Here is a 15,917-nt window from a genome sequence, read left to right on the forward strand (position 1 = left end):
AGTATTAGCAATCTGCTCATTTTTGCTCAAACCGAAGTGTGTTGTTCTAATTGCTGTCATTCTTTATATATTTCTTGTATTTTTTGGTATTATGTTTTACACAGTATAGCTCTTATTTTGAGTGTATGCGCTGCATTCAGTATGCTACAAATTGCTGATAATGTGTGATTGTTAACAGCAGGTGTTCTGATTTGTTTCTTGTCAATCTTGTACACTGCATCATACCTCTTGTCTGCATATTTGTAACCTCTGTGCTTCATAGTTGTTGTTTAGAGCAAGGCAGAGACCTGAAGTCTCTCTTCATCTCTGTGCTGGTTTAACTCCATGACTGCTAAAGCACAATTAAATAAAATCAGTGTGGATGAATCTGAAGTGCATCTTGTGTACTTTTAAGTGGTGTAACTGATTTTGCTGACAAAAAATCATGCAGTTCCAAGAGGAATCAGTCCAAATGAAAAATGGTGACTGACATTCTGACCTGTAGTTCTAATTCTTATCTCATGCAACAGTCCTTCACTGGCAAGTATACTCGTCAGCAGCAGTCACGGGGTTAATCTACTCATTTACATACATTACAACTGTGCGACAGTTTTCATAGATGGAACTACATTATTTTGCTCTTTACGTATCTTTGTTGGTTTAGTCTGCACACTACCATGTCACTCAGCCATCAGTCACAGCCCCATTATTGAGCTTGTAATTATGAGACAGCTGTCAAAGATGAAACATCTCAGCTGTCACTAAGACAGAATCGCTGTTAGCATTTAAGGTGGGGGTGGGGTGGGGGTGGGGAATAAAACAGAAACAATTATCATAATTGTTCAGAAAATGATACCTGGGTGACTTCTTTCTTGTCTCTTTTTGATTTCATTTCACCAAATAAGAAATTTGTGAATACTTATGATATGGTGACTCACACACCAGGGGTTGGTTGTATGAATGAACTTAGCCATGCTAAGTTTGCTTAGCATTAAGAACATTCCTATCTCAGTGCTAATTCCATGGACTTAGGACAATTCTTAATGCTAAACAAATTTAGCACTGCAAAGATTGATCATCCAACACTGCCCAGGTCAGAAATGTGTGAAAACACATGACCACCTCCATGATGTTTTCTTGAAAAAATAAACTCAGGAGAAGCTGTGTTGTTTTCAGAATAAATCAGCATTGTGATCATGAAGTTACATGTTATTCTGTCAACAGATTAAGCCATCAAGGTTAGTGTTTTTTTAAAATATGTATGAATATGTAAAGAATGTATCGTTTCTGTATTGTTTTGTGTATATTTGTCAACTCCATAAAGTTTGCTTTTTTAAGGTCATGGCATATAATCTGAATTCTCAAAACTGTTTTGAAGTAACATTTTTGTGCATTTCATCATGCTTCTTCATTATCATCTGAAAAGTACACAAGAATGTGAATAACCTTACACTGTTATGAACAGGTCTGCTCAGTCTTACTTGTATTTTCATCTTTTGTTCTTCTCTTTTAATTATTTTTAGATACCAAATTATTTCTAGTGTTAAACACTAGTTAGAGAATAGTGTTATGTCATTTGCTTTGTGAAATCCTCTTTTCATGATTTCAGAAGGAAAATGTTCAAATCTTTGAATAAAATACACCATAGCAAAGACTTATTTTTTTCTTTCTTTCCACTATTCTGCTTCTACCTCCACCCCACCCCATTTTCCTTTTTTTCTTTCTTTCTTTTTTTTAACATTTCAAAGGCATATATGCAACATGTTATTGTCACTCGTCCCAAAGTCTGGTTGGGTTGTGTGCACTACTGAGCACATCACCAACATAATGCATCTCAGGAGGTTGTGAGATAGAGCCTAAGTTTGGGCAAAGCTCCCCTCCGCCCACTCAGTGATGTTGTCTGCCCATATCTATCGCTGTCTGCCTCATTTCCCTTTCCTCTGCACTGTTTGTGTATTAAGACATTATTATAATGCACTGTTCCCTGAAGGATGGTCTTGGAGAGTCTGTCAGATGGCTATACCATCTCATTTTCCTGTTTTCCAATGTAATCAGTAGGTTTTCACAATGGTTTTCCTGACTTCTTCATTTGTCATATTGTCCTTGTATTAGATGTTATTGTAGGGCATGTTTCTGCACTAAAACAAGTCACCCATACGTTTTTGTCATTATTTCAACACCTGGGAAAAAAAGGACATGTAAACACAAATGTATAGCTTAAGTATTACATATGACTGCAACTCCCTTTGTTTAAAATGCATGTGTGATATGATGATACATACTTGATACTAACTGGTATCATTTTTTATAAGCTTAATTGCCAATACAAAGTATTCCATAATAGATATTTTATGATGTGAAATAGCATGTTCACACAAGTGGAAAGAAGGGACCACTTTATGATTTGTGAATTGGTTGCAGTATGACTTTTGATTTGTTAGTTGGTTGTTGTTTTTTCCCTCTCTGAATGGAGGGGTTTTTGAACCTGAAATCAGAAAGTGATTGATTGAATTATTCAGCCACCAGGTTCACAACAGATGTCAGCTTAGTTGAGTTCAAACAGGAGAAGTTTGATTATCAGAACATAATCCTACCACATCACACTGCATTGATCATGTTGTAATGGTAACCAGTTTGATTTTGATACTTTTTACATTGGGTCTTCAATGGAAAGTGAGACACAGTCCCAGTGCATCAAAGGTCTGGTCCTTGTTTTTTAACGTTGAAATGTGACTGAGTGATAATGATGATTGTGATGATTATTCTTGCTCGTGGCCATAGTTTTGCCACTTTATTTTTACATGTCATCATGTTTGTAGCTGTGGTAGATTACATGTCATCATGTTTGTAGCTGTGGTAGATTACATGTCAGAATGTCAGTGCTGTTCTCTGGGTATCCTCTCTTTTATCACTGTGAATTAAAGGACACATTTCATAACGGCAATGCTACTGAGCAGGTTGTTCAGGTCACAGATTATATTAAGAATAATTATTAAACTCCCTTTTTTTTAACATGTTTTTGCAATAGCATGCCACATTCTGAATTTGAGTCATATGGATGTGAAGTTTAAAGTGCAGTTTGAGTCAACTTATATATTCTTCATTTATGGGAGGGGGCAGGGGGGAGGTGAAAGGGAGAGAAGGGGAGGATCAGTAGTTCATGGATATGCAAAATGGAACTTGCTCCTTTTTTATGGTAGATTATGGACATTCATGATAAAACTGGCGCCTTACTTTGCCCCTCATTTTTGTCTGAGTACGTGCTTGCCTTTTGTCTGTGTGGGAACATTCATGGCACCTATTATGTTATGTGTTTAACAGCTTGGCACCATTTACACACCAAAGGGGGCAGCGGTGTGGTGAAGAGAGGAGAGAAAGAAATTTATCCCAATGAAGTGACACATACTACCTAAATATGAAAGGCAACCTATGTTGTGTGTTTCTTTGATGTGTGTAGTCCTAATAAAATTCTTCATAATCAGATAAAAGTGATGATTGACGTTGATGTATGTTTTCATTGTTCAGTATTCATGTGTGTTTTTTTAATTCATGCCTTTAGATCTTGATGAACTGAGATGAAGGGAAGGAAATGAAATGGGAGCTGGCTATTGGTTGGCCATGCCCCAGTTTTGCTCAGACTGAACTAACTGGAACTGAGACTGACCAGGCTGTGTGTTTTCCATCACTCATTGTTAATGGCACAGTCAATACTTTTTCAGACAGGCAGCAACATTACCTGTATTTAACTCAGTACAATCCAGCATGGTATCTAATGAGATATCACCCCAGTTTTTTTTTTGTTTGTTTGTTTGTTTGTTTGTTGTTTTTTTTGTTGTTTTTTCATTTGTTTGTTTTTTGTCCCAGTCAGTTTGTATCAGCCAGACTGTCAGTCAGTCATATGGTAGGGTTATGTCTGCAGTTATCATCTGTTGTGACAGGCAAAATAGATAAGTAGTTAAGAGCAATGGACTTTCAGTCCCCAATTCAATCCTGGAATAGGCGCCAGGTGATTTAAAACTGAAAAAAAATGTTTTCCAAGCTCCATGGTCAACAGTTATGTGCATTCTTGCTCGTGCCTTAGTCCCGTATAAGTGTGTACACATGCAGAAGATCAAATACGTATGTTAAAAATCCTGTAAGGAGTGTCAGAGTTCTGTAGGTTATGGAAACATTCTCAGCATCCACACCCCTTTAAACTGGGTATGGTCACCTAAACAGTGACGTAAAAAAATGGTCATCAGATCCTTCTTGTACATGCCAGTGGACGTGGGAGGTGCAGGTCACAAATGCAGAAAAAATCACCTTTTTTTTTTTTTTTAAGAATAAGATAGATAGATTATAGATGAGTTACTCAGTACCACTGTTGTCAAGATGACAGAACCAGCATTGTGCTCTGTGGTCAGACTTAAGCATGAGTCATGAAAAGCAACCTTTACAGACATGTTTATGTGCAGTTTGTATTTTATTTTCTGGTGGTGGTAGTTGTCAACATGCTTTTAGGCATCTAGACAATTGGTGTAGCTTTAAAAAAAATTTGCTTGTTTGTGTGTTTTTGTTTTTATAGAGAAACCAGTCCATCCTTTTTGTTGTGAATGCAGTGGTTCATGTATTTGGTTGTGTTCGTTTATTTCAGAAATGTACCTTTCATTTTATTGTGTTACAATGTATTTACTTGTTTTTATTGTTGTTGTTTTTGTTGTTGTTTTTTCTTCTTTTTTTTTTTTGTTATTGCTTTTTTAATGTCCTGTAGAAACCTAGGGGTGGCTGTCACGATCTGACCAGTACACAGCGTTTATGTGTAGTGGGCATCTGCTACCACCAACCCCCACACCCGCTTTTTTTTCTTTTCTTTTTTTTTTACTAAGCAAATGTGCAGTGCACATGGGTCAGTCTGTACACTCTGACACCCCCTTGAAACTGAAACCATTTGTTCTTGTCTGTTACTGATTCTATGCTGATTGTGTTCTTGCATGTTTATGTGTTTTGACATGTGGTTTTAGATACAATTAGTGTTGCTTTCATTACGTTTGTTTGTCAAACCAGTTGAGGAAGAGTTCCTGCTTTGTGGTGGTGGAGATGTTCATTTGTTGCCAGTATGTCTTTTTTGTTTTCTCATTACATTTCCTTAATTTTGCTACCACTTTTTGCATGCATGTGCACTGTATCCGTTCCTTTTGATAACATATTTAAAGAAAATTTGCAAAATGCAGTTTTGGTTGATTTTTAAGGTGCTATTTTCCACACTGGTTTCACAAATGTTTGGGTTTTTTTGTGTATGTTGTTATACATGATTTTATTTTTTGTGTGTGTGCTGTGCTAAACAGTTTTGAATGGTAAATAATTTTGAAAAAAATGTCAGTATTGTATCATTCATTGTAGCTAGTCTAATCCCCACTATCCACAGAAGATGTAACTTTACATTCAATTTGCATACTTAGGAAAAATTACTCGTAAAGCCACATTTCTTTCGGAATAAGTGTGTGTTTGGTTAGTTAAAAAACTTCATATTGTCCTTTGTTTCATGTCAGAAGCATTTGCCCCAAAACCACTGAGCAGTGGAAAGGCTTCCTTTACAGATCTTGACACCTCTGCCTGATGCAGGTTTTTGATAAAAGACAGTTGTGAATGAATATCTTCTTTGTATTCTTCTCCTTCGTTTTGATGTACATTTGATTGCTGACATTGCATGTGCCTCATTTTCTTTTGTGTCTGATGTTTATTTTTGTGATTTTATTTGGATTAAAAATTTTAAGAAGTATTAGTGAATGTAAATCATGTAAGACTGATGCTTCTGTGTGACTGTGTGCATATATTTTAGTGCAGAAAAATGCTGTTTCCCTGTGTGTGTGTGAGTGTGAGTGTGTGATTGAAAACTAAGCATTCTGAAGGCACATTTATAGTCCATAGAGGCTGTAAGGTTCCAAGCTGGTGTAAGTACATACAAAATGCCACACAGCCATTGGTGATGAATAATGAAACCATTTTTATTTTATTTTATTTTTTTTAATAAGTTTGAAGGAGGACACTGAGTGGGCAGTGCAGTGAATGTGTTATGTTTTGGTATTACGACAGAGTGTGTCATTTGATGTATTATCCCCTTATGTCCACCCTGTTTTGGTTGTGACAAATCCATGGCAGCAAATCAAATAAGTGAAGTCTTATTCTTACCTTCTTTCTTCTGTTTTTTTCATCTTACGTATTTTTTGTGTGCTAATATTTGTTTCCATAAACATCCTCATTATGCAGAAGATGTCTTTTGAATGCACAGTGTGAAGGTAAGTACATCAGTCAGTAATCAGGGTAATCTTCAATACATCAGTCTGTAATCAATGTAAACTTCTGAGTCTGTAGTCAGTGTAAACTTCAATACATTAATTAGTTTAAACTTTAATACATCAGTCAGTAATCAGTGTAAACTTCAATACATCAATCAGTGCAAACTATACATCAGTTTGAAATTTGTGTACACTTCAATACATCACTAATTTGTGTAAATTTGAATACATCAGTGGGTAATTGGTGTAATCTTCAATGCATCAGTCAGTCATTAGTGTAAACTTCAATGCATTAATCACTTTAGTCTTCAATACATCAGTTGGTGATTGGTGTAAACTTAAGTACATCAGTCAGTAATCAGTGTAAACGTCAATACATCAGCCAGTAATCAGTATCAGTGTTAACTTCAATACGTCAGTCAGTAACGAAAGGAAACTTAAGTACATCAGTAATCAGTGCAAATTTTGGTACTTAGAAATCAATTTTGATCATCAGACAACCATTCTGTATTTTCTGACAATGATCTCCAAATAACCAAGTTACATGCATAGAATCTCAAAATGACAACTGGTGTGTACCATCACTACACTTTAAGTACATTTTTGAGCATTATTGTTCATCACTTTACTTTCAGTATAACTTTTAGCATTATTGTTCTTGTATCTGTTTATAATACAAAACACTTAACTGTTTGTGGTTGTTCAATGTACATACTTGGTCAGTCTTCCAGCTGTCACATTAAATCCTGTTTGCAGTGATAGATTGTTCTTGAGTCCTTTCATACAGTTTTCTGTTTCCACACTTGTGAATTATTGTTTTCTGTGTCACTTTTAGATAATAGATGTTTTCTGTTAATACTTAAAGTGAATGAACATTTTCTTTTGACACTTTTAGTCAGTTAACTTGCTGATCAGTCTGACAACGTACTCCTCAAGATCCCCTCATGGGATGCTGGGAGGGTCTTTCAGTATAAATAGCAATCCTGCCCTCTGGAAATTCTGTGCTAGAAATTTCCTCTTTTCTATTGTTCTTTTTACTTCTGCCTTTTTCCTTCCTTCATGGTTGTCTCCCTTTTCTGCCTTCCTGGTCCATTCCCCTTTCTTTTTTCAAACACGCCTTGACACTTTTTTCTCTTTTCCTCAGTCTGTGATGTACTATCTGTGCTGTTTTGCTCTGTTGACTAGGTAGCGACATTGTAAACACTGGGATGGGCACAAGCTGTCCATTCTGCAGTGTTATTTGCCTATATGGCCTTATATATTTTTTTTTGTTGTTGTTGTTTGTTTGTTTGTTTGGCTTTGAAGTATTTTTTTATCCTTTATGATTTTTTGTAATCTGGGTATGATAAATCAAACAGAAGGGCTCATGTCCTCAGCATGGTCTAGTCTTATAAATGCCCTAAGGAGCTAGATGTTTAGGATAATGTGTCATGAACAGTGTCTTGAGGGTGTGTCTTGGTGATTTTTTGTTTGTTGGCTGGGGTTTTGTGTGTGTGTGTGTGTGTGTTTGTGTGTTTTTTTAAAATTATTTTTTCTAGGTAGATGTGACAGTTTTATGTTGATACAGTTGAGCATTTGCATGGTCTCACAGTCCTGATATGGCCTTGTGTGATTGGTTGGACTTAAAAGGAAAAATAAACAAACTCCCTGTGGGAGATACGAGGGGCTCATTCAGTATAGATAGTATCCTCAGCTGGAAATTGCATGTCAGGAATTTCCTCTTTCCCAGCTCTCTGTTTGTGGTTTCCCCCCTTTTTTCTGTTGCTTCTTTCTTTCTTATTTTCTGTCTTGTTGGTCCATTCACCTTTTTTTTTCTTCTTTCTTTTATTTTCATTAATATTTTTATGTTTCTGTGGACTTAATGATTGCCAGATGGGCACACTTACTGTGTTGCATTGTTCATAGTGTCAAGGATGTGATAGATGCCTGTTGGCAATTTTGGATTTTGTATGCCTATTATGTATAATTCTGTGTATTTTGTATAATGATGTTCTGGTTAGTGTTAGTTGGGTTTTTTTTAAAATCCTTTAGCAGAATATTGACAGAATAGTCAGTGTCAGAGACATGTCCCAGGTTTATGTGCATGAATATTTGTGCTTAATTTTCTTGTCCAGGGTTTTTTGTTTTTTGTTGTTGTTTTTTCCAGATTCAGTTGGATTACTATTTTATCATCCCCTGTTTGTCCCTGTTAGGTTTGGTGGATCTTTATCAACAAAGATAAATAAATTAACAGATAAACAAACATAAATGTCACATAAAATGTTTGTGCCCATATAAATTTGATAGTGACTTAAGTTTCAAAATATTCAGCAGAAACATTCATTACCTGTTTGTGAAGATGACAAGGTATGTGTTAGATGAGGGATGGTTAGGAAATTGATAAATAATGCAAGAACAGCATGTTTTTGTTATGCCATTATCATAAGTAAGCATAATTTCATTTGCTTCAGTCATCATCATATGTTCATTAGTAATTTGTAATACGTCCTTAGTACATTATAGATTTACATTATTTTATTTGCTTCAGTAATTGTTTTATGTTGAAAACCAGCATTACTTGACATAGATGTCAGTTAACATTTGTAGTAGTTTCTCTCATCTATCCCTTGACCCGTGGGTGGGTCGTTGGGGCACCATGGATGACTGCCTGGTCAGCTCGCGCCACCTGCCTCGGTCCTCAGCGGCCCTTTGAGTTGTGGCAAATGGCAGGCCTGTCCACTCTTTGATGTCCTCCCACCGCTTTCTCTGTCTGCCTCTCTTCCTCCTTCCTTGTACGGTACCCTGCAGGATGGTCTTGGCTAGGCCGTCTGATCGTGTGACGTGTCCATACCAGCGGAGCTTGCGTTCCTTCACTGTGGTTAGCAGGTCTTTGAATGGGCCAATGGCGTTTTGGACTCTTCTTTTCACTTCCTCATTTGTGATGTGGTCTTTGTATGTAATGTTCAGGATCTTGCGGAAGCATCTCATTTCCAGGGCCTGGATTCTTCTCTGGAGTTCTGCAGTGAGGGTCCAGGATTCGCAAGCGTATAGAAATATTGAGAAGATGAGGGAGCGCATTAGTCTGATTTTGGACGAGAGGGAGATAGTAGTAGCTTATATGCTTCAAAGTCATTATTGTATGTTTATAAAGCATTGTGTGCTTCACTTGACACACAGTTGCTGACACTTTTGATTTTTTTTTTAAATTTAAAGTTTCTACTGGACAAACGTTTTAGGTAATGGTTGTGTGTGTGTGTGTGTGTGTGTAATTTAGCAACAATGACTACTGTTTTGAAGCTGATCAACCTCAGTCATTAATTGCCCATTGAGCAGAGCATCACCAAAAAATGCATTTTCTTAAATGCATATGGTATGCATGCTTTATGGTACAAACCACTTCAAAGCTTTAATGAAGACTGCATCCCACCAACTGACAAAAGGCAGCATGACAAGCGATTTTAGAATTTGACTGAAGTACTTAAATTTCATGTTGGGTTGCCAAAAGTTACGACAGGTACAGAAAATTTCTTGATGCATGTGTTTGGCATGGCTACTGAATTATATATATATATATATATATCTTTTTTTTCAAGACTAACCACAACTACATATTTGTGTGTGTGTGAATTTGTCATATCATTTCGAGGTTTCTATGTTGTTGTTTTTTATTAGTATGCTAGTAGGAGAAGTGAAGGTGTTACGGGATAACTGGTTAGGCATTGGACTTCTGATCCAGTGTTCAGCACTGTTCAGGTCTCCAGGCCCCATTTCAACAATACGTTGTGTCCTTGGGAAAGGTACTTCACTCTGATATTCCCCACTCCACCGAAGTATGAATGGGTACCTAACTTTGGTTCGGGAAGAAGAGGATGGGCCCCACCTTCCTGTGCCAAGCCCTAGACACTGGATATGAATTCACTGCCTGGATTATCATTAAAGGCTATGGTACCGCTAATCATGATTCGTATAAGAAAAGAAAGATGTTATACAGAAAAGGTGGGTATATATGTTGAGGTTAGAGTATACTGATTTGAGAAACTGGACATGAATTGTGTTTTTATGTTTAATGATTCATATAGACATGCTTAAAATAACCCTTGTAAAAAAGAAAAGAGAGTATGAATATTGCCGTATGCCTGCTTGGATTGATTTTCTGTAACACAGGTATTTGAAAATAGGATTAAGTTTCAAGGGAGGGTGGAGGAACAACCAATGTGAACTTGTTGACTCTTGTTTACCTTCAGTGGTGTACAGCTTACTGTTGTCATGTCAATTTGTATACTTTTTCAAGCATGCTTATTTGGCATTGCCATTGGTTGACAGTTATGCACCAGTTCTTGTGTGTCTGCACATATTAAAAAAAAATATATTACTGCTCCCTACATGTCCAAGCACCCCTGTCATACTTAAGGTACAGACCTCAAAAAGTTAAGGACCACTTCATAAATGCAAGTGTGTAAAGGCAGGTATGTTGTCTTAAAAAATATATAAATGTGCAGGCTGCATATGGCCTACCCCTGACTTCTCATTGAATACATGAACAGCTTTTTCAGGCACACATGTACTGTGAACTCTTGAAAAATGTGCTTGAAAAACAAGTGTTTCAGTTCAACAATTATATTTGGTCAGCAAATTATAGTTTTGGTTTTTCTTGCACGAAAATGGAAATGTGTGTGTGTAAGAAAGCACCTCTGTTTATGAATGGTGCTCATAACACAGGTTGCTGACACTGATATTTGCCAGAGTTTCAGCATCATTTCTTCACGCCCTCAAGAAGAAAACTGGGCAAGTTCTGAAGTGGTCCTAAACTTTTTGTTTACTCTGTAGATGATCAGTGGTTGAACCTGTTCTGCCTCATAAGTACATGGCATTTCATATTTGAAGGATAGGTTTTCTTCCATTTTATTTGTCTGCCTGCAGGAGTGGTATTTTCTGTTGTTGCCTCACTAAAACCATGTCTGTGTTCTTTCAAACAGCATCTAGTCCAGCAGCAAAGTGATACACTGATCAGAAATGTAGCTCTGCTCAGGTTTTTACACATGGGTTTTGAACATGATCACAGGGAGTATTAGAAATTATCAGTTTATGTGATCTTGTAGTATTTGGAATGGATGTACTTTTATACTGCATCTGAACTGATTTCATGTAACTTTGCAATGACAGAATCCAGAAAATAATAATTAAATTTTACACACACACAGATTTTTAGTAATTATCAATGTCAAGAGTTAATGGAGTGATATGTGCTTTTAGTGTGATAAATTAAGCATAAATATAATACATTACAGTTATTAAACTAAGTGGAACGCAATAACTTGCATCTAAAACACAGTGTTTGGCAGCTTTGTACTAAACTACCCCCCAACTGAAATGGACCTAACATTTCTTTTATTATTATTATTATTATGTGTTTTTAAGGATTTTCTTTTATTTTCTAAGTAAGAATATGTTTGCCTATGTGATTAAACATAGAACCTCAGAATGTGTATTTCATGGCCTATTTTCTGCCTCTTTGTCAACACCGTTAACAAACCTGCATGGTAATATGACTGTCTTCACCCTGTACATTAAATTGTAAGTAGTAAATGTTGATAATTCCAGAAAATCACTGGGTTTTCAGAGTTTGTATATGTGCGTGTGTCTGTGCACTCACTGACTTATCCACTGGGTTTTCTGAGTTTGTATAAGCATGTGCGTGTCTTTGCACTCACTGACTTGCATGAATATGTGACGCAGCATGCGAAAACCCGGCTAAAGTCGCAATTTATCTTTTTTTACTTTTGCATACCTTCTAAAAATCAAAGATTGAGATAGAAAAAAAAGAATGGATTATTGTCATAGAAAGTTTGTTTGCCCCAGGAGTAGAAATGGAGAAATCGGCTCTTGAAAATAACCACATATTTGTGTGCCTGTGACTGAAAAAACAAGAATTATCCTGAATATTTATGTTGTGTCAAAAGATTCATAAGTCAATAAACTTTTAATTTCCATTTGAAAAAGGCACAGGAAAATTCTTATTTTCTCTCTGGACTACAATAACGAAGACAAGTATTGCAAGTGGAGGAGTGACGTCATGCAATACAGATTATTCAGCCACAATATGCTCGTGGAAAAACCCACATACTTGTCTGCCTGTAGCTTCAAAACAAGAATTTTCCTAACATATATGTGGTGTCAGACGATTCAGAAATAAGTGAATTTTATATTTCAACATGACAAAGGCACAGGCAATTCATATTTTCTCTCTGCACTTCAAATAAAGACAAGAATGGCAAGTGGAGGAGTGGCGTCATGCAGTACTGATTAATACAGTCACAAGAGAGCCAACAGCGACTGAATGTTCAAATATTTCACTGTTCAAATATTTCACAACCATAAGCTGATGCATGATCTTTGGAACTTCGGCTTAGATCCAGATCAAAGCGTGTGTGTGTATGTGTGTGCGCTCATGTACATATGTGTATGCATTTGTGTGTTTTGTGCATGTTTATATGCGTACGTGTGCGTATGTGCCCTTGTTTATATGTATTTGTGCGTGTGCACCCACATGTGGTTGTGTGGTTTGTGAACGTTTGTGTGTTTATGTTTGTGTACTTGAGTGATGGCAAAGTGTGCTCGCGCACGTACATGTTTTCCCTGTAAGTGTGAAAAACAATGTGAGTGTGTGCACAAACGCATGTGCGAGCACACACAAATACACACACACAAACAAACGCATGTGCGAGCACACACAAATACACACACACAAACACATAACCACACACATAGGGCCATGGGCAAATCCGCACGCTCCTGAACACAAGAAAATCTTGTATTGTTTGGAGTGGAAATGCGCATTTGATACGCCAATCACAAATTGTTGAAAGAAATGAACTTGACTGGAGTGACTGCCGAAAATATTTCACCAGAAATTGCTTTTAGCATGGGAAGTTTGAAACTTAGACAGACCTAAATGATGATATTAAAACAATGAAATAAAGATGGATATGGGCTGTTGAAGATAGTCATTTCGTTTGCAGCACATAACTTTGGTTCGAAAAAACACAAGTATCAGATGGTGATAAAAAATATGTATCAGATTCATATCAGTACTGTTAACTCCCAACTCTCTTCCCTTTGTCACTTTTGATTTTGTTGTTGTTCAGCAGGAATCGCGCATAAACCATGGCTTTGCTTGTTGGCAGAAGCAAAAGAGAAGCATGGAACACATGGACTGTGTAAGCAAACTACTAATGCTTTCCTAATGATGATGGATAACCAGACGAAGTCCCTGAGTACATCGTTGAGCAGTTTGTTGCCCTGTTGTTTGTCTGAGCAAGCTGCGTGTCGTCAGCACGGTCAAACAGCCTCTCCTCACTAAAGAAAAGAAAACTTTGGAAAATACTCCACCCACATCAGCAGCTCCTGAACGGCACACAAAGAGCAGTTTATCTGAGAGAGTGCTTACATCTGGAGGTAGAATGGTGGGGATTGCGAAAAAGTAGAGGGAAGACTTGTGGACCATTCTGCAAAAGTTCCAGAAACGATGTGAACTGATTCACTGCTCCTACACAGTTGTGTGGAGAGAAAGGTGCAAATGCTGCAAGACCAACTTAAAGTGCACATCATTGTGTACATATGGCAGGTACTGTCACAAAGACTAAACATTGCCCAGTTGGAAAGAGACAACCCAACTTGTTGAGAGGGTTTTTCATTAACTTTGTGATACCAGCTTGATGTTTTTGTTTTTCACTCAAGCTGAAACTATCAAATTTATTTGGTTTTACAAAGTGCACATTATGTACTTTGTGACTCTTTTAACCACACATCCGATGACATGCAAGTGGGATTTTCATATCAAGAAAACATCCCCCACCCATACCCCCAAACTCTCATCATCCCTTCTGTTCCACTGCCCCTTGATGTCTCGTGCGATTGGTGAATAAATCCAAAACCCAACAACCCCACCTTAACACTTATTCAGAGCCTTAAGTCTCTGCTACAGATCTCCTTTACAATTTATGTGATATGTCCTTGTGTTCTAATGGTAGATTCTAGATGCAAGCATGCAGCAATCGGTCTGGTGCTGTGATTGGAATGGACTGGTCACTTTAGTAACTTTTGTTATGAGATTGCGCCAGCCAGTCACATATCTCATCATGTATGTTGTTGGATCAGTCATTTACAGTCAAAATCAGTTACCTGGAAGAAGAGGACCTTGGCGGATGGGTAAAAGCAGATTTACATGTTTTTAAGCTTCTGAGGACTGTGAGTTAAACATTTATTTTTTGTGCTTTTTAGTATCATAGCAAGTATGATCTGAAAAGAGGAGAATGGTCTTGCTGTATTCCCCACATTATATAATATCTGTTTTGGTAGCTACAATAGCATGATTATATGCAGTTACCACGACCTAATAAAATGTATGTTGTTGTTCAGGCATTAGAAATACCTTCCAGGCCTAATAATGGATTTGTTGGTCAAGGCCATCACATCTTGCTGTAACCTTATTACAGATTTATTTAATCTCCTGACGTGTGGCTGATAGACTTTAAACAACACAAATCAGTTAGATTCCAGGTGTTTATGAGTGTAATAATAATAATGGATACTTATATAGCACACTATCCAGAAATCTACTCTATGTGCTTTACAAAAACGCTTTTGTTAACATAAAACATTGCATCAATGTTACATACACACACCAAAAAGTGACTACACATACACACACACACACGCTGCATACATACATTTTAACGTACATGTGTATCTAACAGCTACCCTAACACATACGCACACATAGGCAGGCACAAACTTACATAAACATACGCACACACAATACACATTCATATACATGCATGTAGTTATGTACACATACATATGTATACACACGTAGTCAAGCACAGCTAACGCAAAGGAAGTGGACCTGCCACAATTGAACTTATTGCTGAGGGAAAAGGTGAGTTTTGAGACGAGATTTAAAAGATGCGAGGGAATGAGAATGATGGAGGTTATCGGGGAACTTGTTCCATGTCTTTGGCGATTGAAAGAAAACGATCTGTGTCCTTAGGTCTTACTTCTGACGTGAGGTATCCTGAGAAGTCAAGTATCAGAGGAAGAACGGAACTGGCGAGATGGGGAAAAGATATGGAGAAATTCAGAAAGATACTTGGGGCCAGATCCGTTGACTGCAGAAGAGGTCAGAGTGGATAACTTATACTCTATTCGATCAGAAACAGGCAACCAGTGGAGAGACTGAAGGAGAGGAGAAACATGGTCAAATTTAGAAGCTCTGCAAACGAGTCTGGCAGTGTTATTCTGAATTCACTGGAGTCTGTCTAACAGATATTTGGGGAGGCCGGCCAAAAGAGAGTTGCAGTAATCCAATCTTGAGAGAACCAGAGAGCATACAAGTGTCTTGGTTGCATCGGTTGAGAGATAGTGGTGGATAGAGATAATTCTACGCAGTTCCAAATAGGCAACTTTACAGATATTCGAAATGTGCTGTTGGAAGGAAAGAGACTGGTCTAGGATTACACCAAGACTGCGAACAGAAGGAGAAAGTGAAACACGTGTGCTATTGATCAGAACAGAGTCAGGAAAGGAAGGATGTTAACGAAACTTCTTTGGACAGGTTATCATAGATTCAGTCTTATCATCATTTAGTTGCAGCTTGTTGAGTCATCCAGTCGTTTAGGCCAGCAA

The sequence above is a fragment of the Babylonia areolata genome, chromosome 1 (assembly GCF_041734735.1).
Source record: "Babylonia areolata isolate BAREFJ2019XMU chromosome 1, ASM4173473v1, whole genome shotgun sequence".
NCBI lineage: Eukaryota > Metazoa > Mollusca > Gastropoda > Neogastropoda > Buccinidae > Babylonia > Babylonia areolata.